Genomic DNA, 14,456 nt, shown 5'->3' on the forward strand with positions numbered 1-14,456 from the left:
GTTCTAGCAAAATAATTTTTTGCCTTAAACCTGTGGTTTTATTGATCAAGTTTGCTGATTTTTCCCTCTATTTCATTAATTTCTGTTCCTCTATCAACTGATTAATTTCTTACCACTTATTTTGGCTTCCTTTTGTTTTTCTTCTCAATCTTTTTTATGTTCTAATAAATAAACATAAGGCTAGAGTTTTCTTCTGAAAATTGCTTTGGCCATATCCCATTGGCTTTGATGTGTGCTGTATTCATTGTGGTCCAGTTCCAAGTAGTTTATTTCCTCTTTAAACCAAGAGATCTTTAGAAGTGTTTTTATATTTCAGGAGTATAGACTTATTTTAGCTCCCTGTTTGTTAATTTCTAAATTTATTGCATTCTGGCCAATGAATGTGGCCTGTATAATAACAGTTTTTAAAAAATATGTTGCCATTTCCTTTGGGCATAGAACAGAGCCAAATTTGGTGAGCTCTGTATGTGTGCTTTTAACTAAGACAAAAAAAAAAAGCTTAATATTGCATTATTTCTACCTTCCAGTTTTGTCATAGCTTCTGAGATAGGCAATCATTTAGTTGCCCTTGGTAACAAAACTTATCATTGACTAATTTATGCAATAGATATTTATTGAGTGCCTTCATGTTCTAGGCACCACAGGCTTTGAGGTACACAAAGGTGAGCAAAAACAGACATTCTCTGCCTTTATGAGTTTAGAGTCTAGTGAGAGAAGCAGACATGAGCCACATGATATCAGTGAGACAATGGGCCAAAGCAAAAATATTTGATTCTGTGAATGCATATCACAGAAGATCCTGTCCTAGAGAAAGCTTTCCTGATATTTGAGCAGAGAGCCAAAAGGGGAACAGACATTCCCTAGGAAAAGGCCTGGGAAGGGAGGAGAAAAGTGTTGTAGGCAGAACAGCATGTTGCAAGGCCCTTTTGTGAGATGTGAACAAGGTGTCCGGGGCCCTGGAAGTAGGCCAGTGTGCCTGCAGCACCCAGAGCCGCGTGTTCATAGTGCTGGCCAAAGCTGGGAAGAGCGCATGCATGTCCGTGGTAGATGGAGAGGGGGTGCAGACCATGCAAGGCCTTATGAAGAGTCTTTGTCTTCATTTAAGAAAAATGGGAAGCCATTAAAAGACTTTAGGGAGCCTAAAAGGATCACATTTGTGGTTTTAAAAAATAAATTGAAGAGGAACTGGTCATGTTTGCTCTGGGAAGTTTTTTTTATTCCTTGATGCTGTGCACACAGAGGTCCTACTTCCCTTCTTGCTCCCTCCCTTTAGTGAAGTCAAACTAAAAATGTTTAAGAAAAAGAATTGGCCAGTGCCTTGTCCATTAGAAGCCTACAAATTACCTTGTATATTTGGAACAAAGCCTGACCTGGTGATAGATTATAATAATGATAACAACACTCACATTACAAAGAATGATAGCTATCATTTTTGGGGGCATTTATTATGTGTCCAAGCTCTGTGCTGGATCCTCTTCAAGTTTTATCTCAATCTTTACAACCTTACGTGATTTTTTTTTTTTTTTTACCACTTATACAATCACTCTATCTGCCACCCCTTCTAAGGGAAACTTCCTTGCCTACCACCTCAGCTGAAGGAGGGCTGGCCCCAGTGGCTGCAATTTGTTCAAGGTAATCATTTTCAAACACACACACACACACACACACACACACACACACACACACATGCATGTGCACACAACTTGACTGGGTCAGAGGTGGTACTTGGACCCAATAGCAACCAATCCATTGGCCAGCCAGCAGTTTTTAGGGTGTCACAACACAAAAAGCCTTGTCCAAATAAATTCTTGCTTTTAGAAATTTCACGTTGGGGGTATATAAAGGAAATCACTTAATTGCAGAAAATGGATTTGGAAGATGAGAAGCCAGAGAAGCCATGATGGGCCCGAGGGAGTTGAGGGCACGAGTAAGTAAAGGTATAAGTAAGCAGAAGCTGTGAGGTAGAGAAAAGATACCGAGGAGGAAGATGGAGAAACTGGTTCACAGGGAAGAGAAGTAGACTCAAGAAGCTCAAGCCAGCTCTTGGAGAACAGCTGAGTCAGGTGAATAATGGGCACCAGAGAAAGGCTCCACCTACTCATACCCTGGGATCCAAGGCCAGTCTTGGAAAGCCCAGCAACAGAATGGTTCCTACTCTAAGCTTTGCATGAGATGCCTGCCTCCCTCACCAGGCCTTACCAGAGGCTCATTATGGAGTGTGGCTGAAGGAATCTCTGCTCCATGCAGCACATGGGACTCAGCATTCCCATGCACAGAGGAAGAAACAGAGGCTCAGAGGTTAAGTAACTTGCCCAAGTTGGTAGAGCAGAAAATCCAACTCAAATTAACGTGAATGTAGAGTTTGTGTTCTTAAGCATAATACTATTCATATGGCAGTGACAGGAATTATCTGTTCAAAAATGTTTGTTCAAACCTTTAGTTTTTCTTACCTTGAAAACAAACACACAGAACATACAACTTTCAAATCAGCAAGCCAAATAACTTAGCATTGTTGGCCTATTAAGTATTATGGCTTAACAACAGCTAACACAAGACGATCCTTGCTTTTGAGGGGACTGCACAAAAGCAGCATTTTTGTGTCAGCTGTTTGGAGAGTGGGGGCAGGGACACATGAGGAGGTAGGTTTATAATTCCCCTTCCAAGAACTGGTTAGAGCCTTGGGGGTCTTGGATCTGATTATCCATTGACCCAGGGAGTGGCCCTGGGTGAACTAGATCTTGCAAAAAAAACTTCCAGCAATCATTGAGGAGTAGATTGCTGCTCATCTAGTTTTCAGTATTGGAGGGACGGGGCTGGGCGCCAGCCAACCCTAACTGTGGCCCTCTAAGTAGACTGACCTCTTCCTTATAGAAGGGTTTCCACGTGAAGTGGCAAGGAGAATGAATCCAAAACATATTTAATGAGGGCCTAGAAATATGAGCCTCCTGCCCAGGTAAAGAGCATAAAGATCAGAGTCTTAGGTCCACACAGTCTGAAGTAGGTCACCTTCACTGTGACACAGAAGGAAAAAAAAAAAAAAAAATCTCCGAGGCTGCAGGCTTCTGGTAAACCAACAACCCTTTCTTTCCTGAGACCTCTCTCAAAACGTGTGCCTGACGCAATCCCTCTCTGGATTGTTCCAGGTCTTGTGCTGAGGGCAGTGGGGACCCTTCTCTCCGTATCCCTTCCCAACCAACCCTTATATATCCTGAGCCAGCTGCAGCTGAAGACATTTCCTCTCTTGACCTTTGCCAAACCACCTTTTACCTAATTCCTGTGTTTACTCTGTTGAGAGGGATTGTGGCCAGCACCTAGAGACCAGACAGACCTACCAAGATAAGGCAGATTAGGATTAGAAAGTCCCAGTGGGACGCAACAAGCCCCAACTGTATGCTCCATGAGGGGCAGCCCACTAAGAGAGTCACAGAGTCCAATGCCAAAGATCAAAACCAAGCCTTGAGGGTGGCCTCAGGATTCCACAGATTATTACCTGTGTCTGTCTTTACTCTTCTTTCCTTATCCATAATCCACTGCACTATTACTTACTTAACATTTTCTTCTAGGGGCGCCTGGGTGGCTCAGTCGTTAAGCGTCTGCCTTCGGCTCAGGTCATGGCCCTGGTGTCCTGGGATCGAGCCCCACATCGGGCTCCCTGCTCCGCGGGAAGCCTGCTTCTCCCTCTCCCTCTGCCCTGCTTGTGTTCCCTCTCGCTGTCTCTCTCTCTGTCAAAAAATAAACAAAAAATCTTAAAAAAAAAAAAACCAAAAAAACACTTCTTCTAAAATTTTGCTTTTTAACTTAATTAAATGAAATTTTATATAGCAGAGCAAATGAAAAGTGAGGATCACTTGTCAAAACTAAAGTAAGACACCTGAAAGACAGATTTAACTGTTAGGGTAAAAATCATCTGTCCTTGTTTCACCTACAATTTAGCTCACTGCCATTGGAGAATGCCTGCCTCAGGCTGGGGTGTCTGGGCCTGACCTAAAGTCAGCTCTGCATGGGGATCCTCTTTCCATTACCAGCAGTTGAGAGACCACAGACAGGTGACTTAAACTAGCTAAGCTTGTTTCCTTCCCTATCAACTGGAGACAATGAGAGTACCTGTTTTGTAGGGGTGTTGAAATATTGCAATGAGGGCAGTTGGCACAAGACCTGGCGCATATTATCTACTCCATAAGTGCTGTCTGTTTTTTCCAGAGTTCTCCTTATATGTGCACTTGTGATTTTCAGACCATCTATCACAATGTTTGGGAATAACAGTAAGACCAAAATTCAACTTGCAATACAAAGCACAGAAGCTAAAACCAGTGAGAACGATATAATTACAGAGCTCTTATCAATAAGGACGAGAAACCGTAAACTAGAACAATGGTTTGTGAGGACCAATTAGCCAAGATTAAATGCATCTTTATGAAGGGGATCCAATGCTGCCTCCAAATAGAGGGTGTCACCCAGGTCCTCCCTAACATAACCCCCTTATTCAAATAGTTCTTTAGAGAAACCTAGCTCTAGACTCTTGGCAGCATGGGCTGGAAGCAAATCAGGTCTGCTTGGGTTCAGAGTCCAGATCCTCAACCCCACTCGGCACAGCCTCAATCCCAGGTCTGAGCTTCACCGTTATGCCCAGTTCAGGCCAGAGGTATGGCTCTCTGCAGTCAGGACGTCTCTCAGCCCAGGCCAGAGGAGTACATATGTGGCCAGGCCCCAGGCTCCAGCAGAGCAGCTCCAGATAATCTGCCATAGAATTTTCCCAAATGAAACATCCCCCTTCCTGTACAGCTTAGCTCCAGCCGCCTTGACCTCTCCTCACTTCCAACCACTTCCTTTCTTTCCCAATACCACCTTCCCTCTCCGTGTCCTGCCTTCCCTCTGCATTTCTTCACAGTGTTGCTTCACCCATTTTCCAAGGGACTAACCTACCTTTCTCCTGTCCTCTCCTCTGTCTCTTCTCCCCCATTCTCTTCTTTCTATTTCATCCTACCTTCTCCTTCCCTCCCTCCATCTCTTCTTGCCTTCTTCCACGCACGTTTCTGGAGCATTTACTGATGGGCTAAGAATTATGCTAGGGGTTATAGTGGCAACAGGGTCCTTGACTTTATTGGACGTTTACTCGAAAAGGAGAGACTAATACTAACAAATAATTATTTAATTATAAGAGCAATAATACTATAAATCCAAGCAGGCCAGATCCTACAGAACTCATTTGAGATTTTCCATGCCCACTTGGCATATCCGATGTACTAGAACATGACTACCCTATAGAGTAAGGATTATGTTCGCTCTGTATCGTATCTCCAGCATCTAGCGCAGAGCCTGGCATAGACACAGTACACACTTTGTATTACTTGTGGAATAAATAAATAAAGTGCTTTTAAATATAACTTAGGCGTGCTCATTCATACATGGGAAGCATGAGGGGAAGTCAAAGTGGGCAGACATCCCCTTTCTCCACCCCATCCACCCTCTGCCCCGCCACACACACCAATAGCCAGGTAATTAATAGCCAATGAGCTGACAAAGGTATGAGGTGTCAAGGAATGAATGAGGTCAAGTGTCCTCCTAGATTCCCTGCCTTCTGCTCTCCCACTGAAGAAAACCTACCTGGGAACTCCCTTCCAGGAACCCCCAATTTTGGGGACAAAAAAAGACAATCATTCTGCCTGGCTTTGTAGCTTCCTTGATATGGAGGCATTTTGACAACTCTCACTATGGCCAAATGTGTCTTTCAATTCACATCCACTTTGGAACTTTTTATTCCGACTATCTCAATTATGTAGTAAGCAGTGGGTTACTGAAAATCCCATTAATATGATCAGCTATGAAAAGAAATTAATCCAAAATGAGGGGAGGGGGGCAACTTTCAGCAATAACCACAAGGAGAAAATACCCAGCAGATATTTACCCCTGCATGTTGTCACTTCAAGCTGCAGAATACTACCAAGCTACAGAAGGATGGGAGAAAACAAGCTGAGAAAGAAAAGGAGACCCTTCTGTGATAGCAAAGGCACCATTCATTGGCAGGGTGGTGAGGAAGCACAGGACCAGTCCCGCCTCAGACCCCCCAGAAGATGCGTGGAGGTCACAGTGGATGAGGAGCAAGATCGGGCATCGTGAGGTAGACAACAGGCCTTAGGCTTGACCTGGATGTAACCTGGCTCTGATAAGAATCTGTCCAACTTGGCAGTAATGTGACAGTAAATTCCACAGGGTTGAAGAGCACAGTTGATGCCAAAAAACTTGATTGCTTTTTTGGACGGAATTATCCTCATTGTTATTTTGTGCTAGACAAAAAAAAAAAAAAAAAAAAAAAAAAGCATGCAAGCGACGAAGCATCTCTAACTTTCTGGCTCGCGACGCAATCAGCCCATTCTCCAGGGACCTGGGGGAAGTAGGCGGCGGTAAGGGCTGGTGAGGTCACCTTCAATGCTTGGGGTGCCCCAGCAAGCATGTCACAGTGAAAGACGCAGGTGCTCAGCCCAGTTGGGGACAAGCAATACCTCCACGTGCTCGCTGCATAAACTTGGAATTCTTTAGCTGCAAAGGATGTTAGTGACAGCCCAGTCCAGAAGCCCTGAACTCGTTCAACTCCACTGTTTCCAGGGTGAGATGGGGGTCAAGACAAGGGAAATGGCTTCCTCAGGGGACGTTGCTAAGTTAGCAGCAGAATCAAGACCTGCTCGCCAGGGGCCCTCCTCCATTTTCACTTCCTCACAAAGTGCTCAATAAATGTTAGCCATGACCATCATCATCATCACCACCACCGTCATTGACTATTACGGGCACTTCATACACCCTGTGGCAATTAGATAGGGTCTTCCCACTCTGTGAATGCAGAAACCAGACGATGTACTGAGGGCCACACGGCTGACAAGTGGAGCGGGCCTTGAACCCAGGTGTTCTGTTTCTACTCCCTGTGCTGTCTGTCCTGTGGTCTGTATACTGTGAGGTTACAAGCCGGGAGCTTTCCCCCACACAAAGACCCTGTGGTCATTGACTCTAGAGAACTGCTCTGCCAGCTTTGTCTTCGAAGCTGCTGGGCGGGTAGGATGCTCTCCAAGAGTTGCTTCTAGACTTGGAGGTGAGACTGTGAGATGGTGCACAAGAGGTGTCTAACTTGTGTTTCATTTATGTCTCTTGCACACAAGCCCATTGTGATTTTCCAGGGCAACTGTCCTCCATGCAGTGACTCAGGGGCCCAGAAGGCTTCATCACCCCAGTCTGAGATTGCATGGTTGCTATGGCAGAAGAAGAGAAGAAAGACCAGAGAACTTGCCAAGGGCTTGTCAGCATTGCAGCTTGGAAATGACCTACCACAATTTCTCTCAGCCTTACCTAATGACAAAGAGGCTAGGGAGCCTGGGGAAGCAAAGAGAATATTTGGGGAGCATTATACTCTCTGCCACATGGGAGGAAACCATCTATAGATATAATAAATAAATTAATTATATACTATATAGGAAGGCAGTAAGTGCCATGGGGAAAGTAAAGTGGGGTGAGGAGGGTTCATCTCTGGGTTTTCTTTTGTGTTCTGTCCATCTAAGGGTCTATTTTTGTGCCAGACCATACTGTCTTGATCACCTCAGTTTTGTAATATAACTTGAAGTCCGGAATTATGATGCCTCCCGCTTTGCTTTTCTTTTTCAAGATTACTTTGTCTATTCGGGGTCTTTTGTGGTTCCATACAAATTTTAAGATTACTTGTTCTAGCTCTATGAAAAATGCTCTCGGTATTTTGATAGGGATTACACTAAATGTATAGATTGCTTTGCGAGGTTGCTCAAAAAGTTAAAAATAGAACTACCCTATGATCCAGCAATTGTACTACTAGGTATTTACCCAAAGGTTAAAAAAACTAATTCGAAGGGATGCATGCACCCCGATGTTTATAGCAGCATTATCAACAATAGCCAAATTATGGAAAGAGCCCAAATGTCCATCAACTGAGGAATGGATAAAGATGTGATGTGTGTGTGTGTATACACATATATATAATATTTCATTATATGTAATGGAATATTATTCAGCCATCAAAAAGAATGGAATCTTGCCATTTCCAATGACATGGACAGAGCTACAGAGTATTATGCTAAGCAAAATAAGCCAGTCAGAGAATGACAAATACCATATGATTCACTCCAGTGGAATTTAAGAAACAAAAATGATCATAGGGGAATAAAAGAGAGAGGAAAACCAAGAAACAGTCTCTAAACTAGAGAGAACACACTGATGGTCGCCAGAGGGGAGGGGGGCAGGGGGTGGGTGAAGTGGGGTTTGGGGTGATGGGGATTAAGGAGGGCACCTGTTGTGATGAGCACCGGGTGATGTATGAAAGTGTTGCCTCACTGTATTGTACACCCAAGACTAATATGACACTGTATGTTACCTAACTGGAATTTAATTAAAAAAAAAAAAAGTGGAATAAGGAGGATCGGCAATGCGGGGTGGAGGGGGGAGGGTAGCATTTTTAAACAGGATAGTTAGTCATGGTAGGCCTCACTGAGCAAAGCCCTAAAGGGGATGATGATGTTGTTTGAATATTGGGAGAGGAGTGATCTCCGCAGAGGGAATGGTGTGTCGAGGCCCTGAGGCAGAGAGACTCTGTGAGGAGGAGGAGGAGGAGGAAGTGAGGTTAGAGAGTTAAGGTGGGGCAGAATGAGAAGAGGAACAGTGTGCAGATACTGCAGAGCTTTTGAGGCCATTTGTCCAAGCTCTGACTCTGACTCTAAGGGGAAAAGGTAGCCACTGTAGGATTAGAGCAGAAGAGAGTGAATCTTTGATGTGACTATTCTGGCCGCTTGTGGAGAATAGACGTAGGGGCAGGGGGCTTCAGGGAAACCAGACAGAAGGCTGTTACAGTCATCCAAGTGGGAGATGATGCTGGCTTGGACCGGGATGGTAACACTGGTGAGAAGCAGTGGAATTCTGGAAATGTTTTCCCAGTCCGTTCCACGGGGTGAAGTTTCTAGAACTCCCGTGCTTCATCGGCCCTGACCGAGTAGGTCCTGGCAGCCCAGAGTCCCTGAGAACAAAGTATGTCTAAGTCTGTGGTGGGGCAGGGGTGGAGGGAAGGGCTAGGCGGGGTGTCCAGCGCCAAGGCTGAGAAACGGGCAGATTCCAAGCCAAGTCCTGCATATGGGGCCTGTCGAGAGACTGGCCTCCAGAGCACTGGGAACTTGCCACAGGAATGACCACACGCATTTCCCCCCAGACCCCAGCTCTGCCGCCTCTCCACCCGTCTTCCATCACATACAGCCGCTGAAGAGCAGGGTGAGGAGACTGAGGCAATGTGACCTACGAAGCCAGGGTCACAGTCAGAAAAGGAACCCACTGCCCTGCCTCCCAGCTTAGCTCTGCTGCTTTGTTCTCTTACCCTTCCCTCTTTTGACCGATCCTGAGCAAGGTCAGGGGAATGGGGGCAGGGGAAGGGGTGTGACCCAGACAGAGCGAACCTCCGCCAGGCCCCGCTCCCCTGCACGGGGCCTGGGGGCAGAGCTGCACTGTGAGGAGCTGGCATGGTGAGGTATGTGGAATAAGTCAGGAAGGAGGGCCGAGCAGCCGCTGTCTACACACAGTGGGTAGAGGTGAAAAGCACAGGCTATTAGAACTGATTCCAGCCTCAGTTTTGTCACAGATTAGTTATGATACCTCGGGAGGTTACTTTAGCCTCAGTAAGCCTCCATTTCTTTACCTGAAAAATGGGGATACTAAACCTCCCATAGGGTTGTTAGAACAGACGTAATATATATAAGACGCCTGGCTCAGGGAGGAAGGTGTGATAGATCCTGTAAGCTGGTTCACTCAAAATCTATTCTCAAACATTTTCTCCTTTGCCTTCCTCTTCCAGAAAAGGTAGAAAAGGAAATCATACTCGAAATCCCAGCTCCCCGGTAGGCAGGGGGTGGCCACAAAACCCAGTGATGGCCAATGAGATGTTAGTAGAAGACCTTGACTTTTACAATGAATAGGTAGAGCTTCTGAGCAGAAGGTCCTTACCCTTCTCTCCCTCCCTCACACCTTCCTGCCCGGAACTCAGCTGTGAGGGCAGGGGTAGAGCAGCTATCCTACAGTCATGAGGTAAGAGGCACAAGGATCCTAAATGAAGGATGATGGGGTGGCAAGATAGAAAGCACAGGGTACTTGATGACATTGTTGAGCCACTATTTTACTCCATGGCTACCAGCCCAGAAATTTATTTTGGTGTGACACATATACCTTCTTACTGATATTTACCAGTGCCTGCTGGGGTTTCTGCTATGTGAAGCAAACACAAGGAAATAACAATAACTATCACCACCATCGTCATCATATCTGTTCTCCTACATCTGCAGTGACCTCCAGCTCGCAGCTTTGGAGTTTATTATCGAACTGGGGAGTCAACTGAGATCAAATGAACCTCTAAGGGATCATTTCCCAGGGAGTATTCCAAGAAGCATTGGTTCTTCAGTATTAGGTGTTCTGAGAAAAGAAAAGGCTCTATTGCCAAGTGAGCAAGTGTTGGTACCTGGCAGAGATCTTTACAACAGTGGCTTAAAGTCAGTATGCCATTTGAAGGCTTTCCAAAGGATCCGTGTAAAAAGCATAATGTTAAAGAATCAATTTCAGGGGTGCCTGGGTGGCTCAGTCGTTAAGCGTCTGCCTTCGGCTCGGGTCATGATCCCAGGGTCCTGGGATCGAGCCCCGCATCGGGCTGCCTGCTCCGCGGGAAGCCTGCTTCTCCCTCTGCCACTCCCCCTGCTTGTGTTCCCTCTCTAGCTGTGTCTCTCTCTGTCAGATAAATAAAATCTTTAAAAAAAAAAAAAAGAATCAATTTCAGATACTCATAAGTACTACCATAAGTATTCTTTCTCAAAATTAAGATGTCTAAGGACTCCTCACTATGGTTCTCTCGCTCTTGTCACCATATCCCTCCTCCCACCTTACAAAAGAAAGGCACATCTCCCGCCTGACCACAAATTACCCTGATGTGTCGCACTCAAGTGTAGAGCCTCTGTGCCACAGAGGAACAGTTCCAGATACTGGTGTTTGGCTGGATCCTAATGGCTGGGTAATGAATCCTTTTGCAAGCCACGTGGTGCCCAAGTCTCTGCTTTCAACAGAATTAAAGGACGTCCTAATTGAATTGTTGGCTGACGGATCACTGAAAGTTATTTTAATGATAAATAACTATGTGACCTTTGCCTTATACCCCTGAGATAATGTAGACTTGAGTGGCAGTGCCATTAAATCCATTCTTACCTACTTATTTATGTGAACACAGCTTCTCAATGCCTGTATCTGTAAAACTTATAAGTAGGAATAGAATGGATGCTGCGTCCTCTCCCATTGCAGCAATACATACCTCACCCATGGATACCAGAAACAATTGAGAAAAGAGCTACTCAGATTATTCATGAATGCAATTCCAATAAAAATTTACTTTTTACGTCTCATCATTATGCATCAAAATATGTAATATTTGTCTGTTGATTTGACTCATTCCGGGCTAATGATAACTAAATGCAGAAGAAAAAAATTTAGATCACTTTGAGACCACAACTTACATTTGTGTGCGTGTTGTGTGTGGGCGTGTGCATGTGCGTGTGTAGGTAGGTCGGGAAGTATGGTAGGGTGACCAGTAAGAGACTTTCAAGTATCAAAACATTATTTGAAAACTCTGTTAGAGAAGTAGGATGGAGAAACCATGGTGAAAATGTTTATTAATTGAAAGCTTGTTCAAGTATTTTTAACTAGGTGGTGATAGAATATATAATCGTAGTGGTTGGTGTCAAATCGCTGTTGTATTTCGAATTCCTTGGGAAACACTGAAGAGAGTAATAGAAGAGCTTTATTTTTAAATGGCAATATTTGTATTACGTCAGAAGTCACATCCTTTGCAACTATTTAAATGTATTAGATGTTTATTTTAAAAATGGATGAGGAGCATGGAGTTTTCCAAAGTTTTGGAAGAGTATGGTCCTTAGAGGATCCATTTTCATGAATAGACTAAAAATTGCAAGTAATGAAGAATGAGATTGTGGAAATAGTGCTTCTACAACCATTTGTTCTTCTCACAAAGGCTGATTCGAAACACTGTCTTGCATATTACACATGCACCTGGCACACTTTTACACCTCGATAATGCCTGGGTAAACTTCATCTCCTCTCTCTCTCCCATTTAATCACTGCAGACAGGTGCTTGGAATCCAAAGTTATTAGGCTATTATAATAGTTCATCTAAACTGTGAACAAGAAGATAATACAGTCCACAATCAAGTAGCTTAAAAGAGAAATGCATTTGGAGAACAAAACACAAGAAAAATGGAGAAGAGGATAGAACTCCTAACAAAGAGCAAATTAAATATGTTGTCAGTGAGGGCCGTGTAGGAAACATGGGCAGCGCAAGGGGATGATAGTTAAACGTTTGGCTGCAGCTGTCTTCCGTAGGATGCATTGTCTACTTTTATGGGATACATATGTTGGGGCCCAGTATTTCTAGAAAGAGATGGAAAAGGCAAAGAACAGCAATCAAGAATAATGAAGTGCTGACTGTCCTGAAAGGTCTGGATACACTTTAAAGTAGTACATTCATTACAAGATTTGTTTCTTTCTAAACGTAACAGGAAGGCAAATGGTAACCCAATGGATATCTTAAGAGTCGAATTTCTCCCAAGGGAATTGCTTTGGGTATACTAGGAATGCACTGAAACAGTTTTTGAAGGGATTATTTATTTTGGTAAAGAATCACAAGTGATTGGGTTGCCTGGGTGGCTCAGATGGTTAAGCATCTGCCTTTAGCTCAGGTCATGATCTCCAAGTCCTGGGTTCGAGCCCCATGTCAAACTCCCAGCTCCTCAGGGAGTCTGCTTCTTCCTTTCTCCCTCTGCCTCTCGCCCTGCTTGTTCTCTCTCTGTCTCTCTCTCTCAAATGAATAAATAAAAACTTTTTTAAAAATCGTGAGTGATCAAAACTCCTGCTTATATTTCTTCCACTGTGCAAAAGGGAAGATGGGACAAAAGAAAATAAAACTTCAGGTTAACATGGCATCATCACTATTGTGATGATCAGATTGTAGCTTGAATCAATTCTAATAACTAAACCCAACTTTTGGTTAATAACAATGATAGAGGGGCGCCTGGGTGGCTCAGTCGTTAAGCGTCTGCCTTCGGCTCAGGTCATGATCCCAGGGTCCTGGGATTGAGCCCCACATTGGGCTCCCTGCTCAGCGGGAAACCTGCTTCTCCCTCGCCCTCTACTGTTCCCCATGCTTGTGCTCTCTCACTCTCTCTGTCAAATAAATAAATAAAATCTTTAAAAAAAATAACGATAGATATTAATTAACCCCATTTTTGGTTAATAATTAATACTAATAACTAAATAAATGATCCAGTTTCACACCCAATTTTCAACCTTTTCAAGCTTCCAGAAATCCTAACATCTCCTCTGGTAGAGGTGTCAAAATGATCTAAAGACAAGAGAAGTGGGAAATATCTCACTGATTCACAGCAGGGACTCTTGATAGCTGAAAATAAGGAGTCAAGTGAATATAACAGGAAAGTTGATTTTAGAGTCCACTTAAGAAAGGACAGAAAGCCCTCAAGAAAGCAATTCTCTCAATTCCACCCACGCCAATGCCATATATTAAGTGTTGGTTACTGTGGTATGAGGAATGAGACTCTTCCCCCCAAATTTGCTCCTCCTTCTACATTGCCTCACTTGTCCTAGGTCTACAACCTGTGCACCTGTACATGGTAGCCCTGATCCACTATCCACCCATTTGCTTAAACTAGAAATCTGAGAATCATCCTTGATTTCTTCTATTTCCCTCACCCACTTCTTCCCTTCCAACTGCTACTTCCTAGTCCCCAAGCTACTCCTAGTCCCCAAGCATTTGTCTCTTAGCAGAAAGCTCAATAAACATGTGTGGAATAAATGACCTGATTTAATATGATCTGTGATTGACCTCCTTCCTCAAGGAGTGCTCTGCCAAAAATGAGGGAATGGATATAAAAAGTCCTTGTCCTTTAGGCAAAGCTCTTCAGGTGCCTCCTCCTCCAGGAAGCCTTCCAGATCCTCTCTCACCAATCAGACCGGGCTACGTGATCCTTCTCTGATCACCCAAAGCACCCTAAGTTTACCTTTACAAAGAATTTATAATTATGACTTGCAACAATTGATTTACCTGTCTGAGTCCTCCACTAGTTAGGGGCTTTTATAACTGGATCCCCACTGCCTAGCAGAGTACCTAGTGCAAAGCTGAAAGTCAATGAATGTTGCATACGTGAATGAACGATACAAGGAATAAATTTGATAAGAGGTAGATACAAAGGAGTCCTAGGTGGAGACAGATGAAAGAGCTGCTAATTCTGTTATTGGGATGAGTGCTGAGTGGTGGTGAAAAATGCCTCATTAACTGGTCTTGAAAGATGACTTAGAGTTTCCCTGAAGATCAAGACAGGGAAGGGTGTGACAAGCAG

The sequence above is a fragment of the Callorhinus ursinus genome, unplaced genomic scaffold (genome assembly GCF_003265705.2).
Source record: "Callorhinus ursinus isolate GAN/ISIS: 27379988/994484 unplaced genomic scaffold, GSC_fseal_2.0 scaffold9, whole genome shotgun sequence".
Taxonomy (NCBI): Eukaryota; Metazoa; Chordata; class Mammalia; order Carnivora; family Otariidae; genus Callorhinus; species Callorhinus ursinus.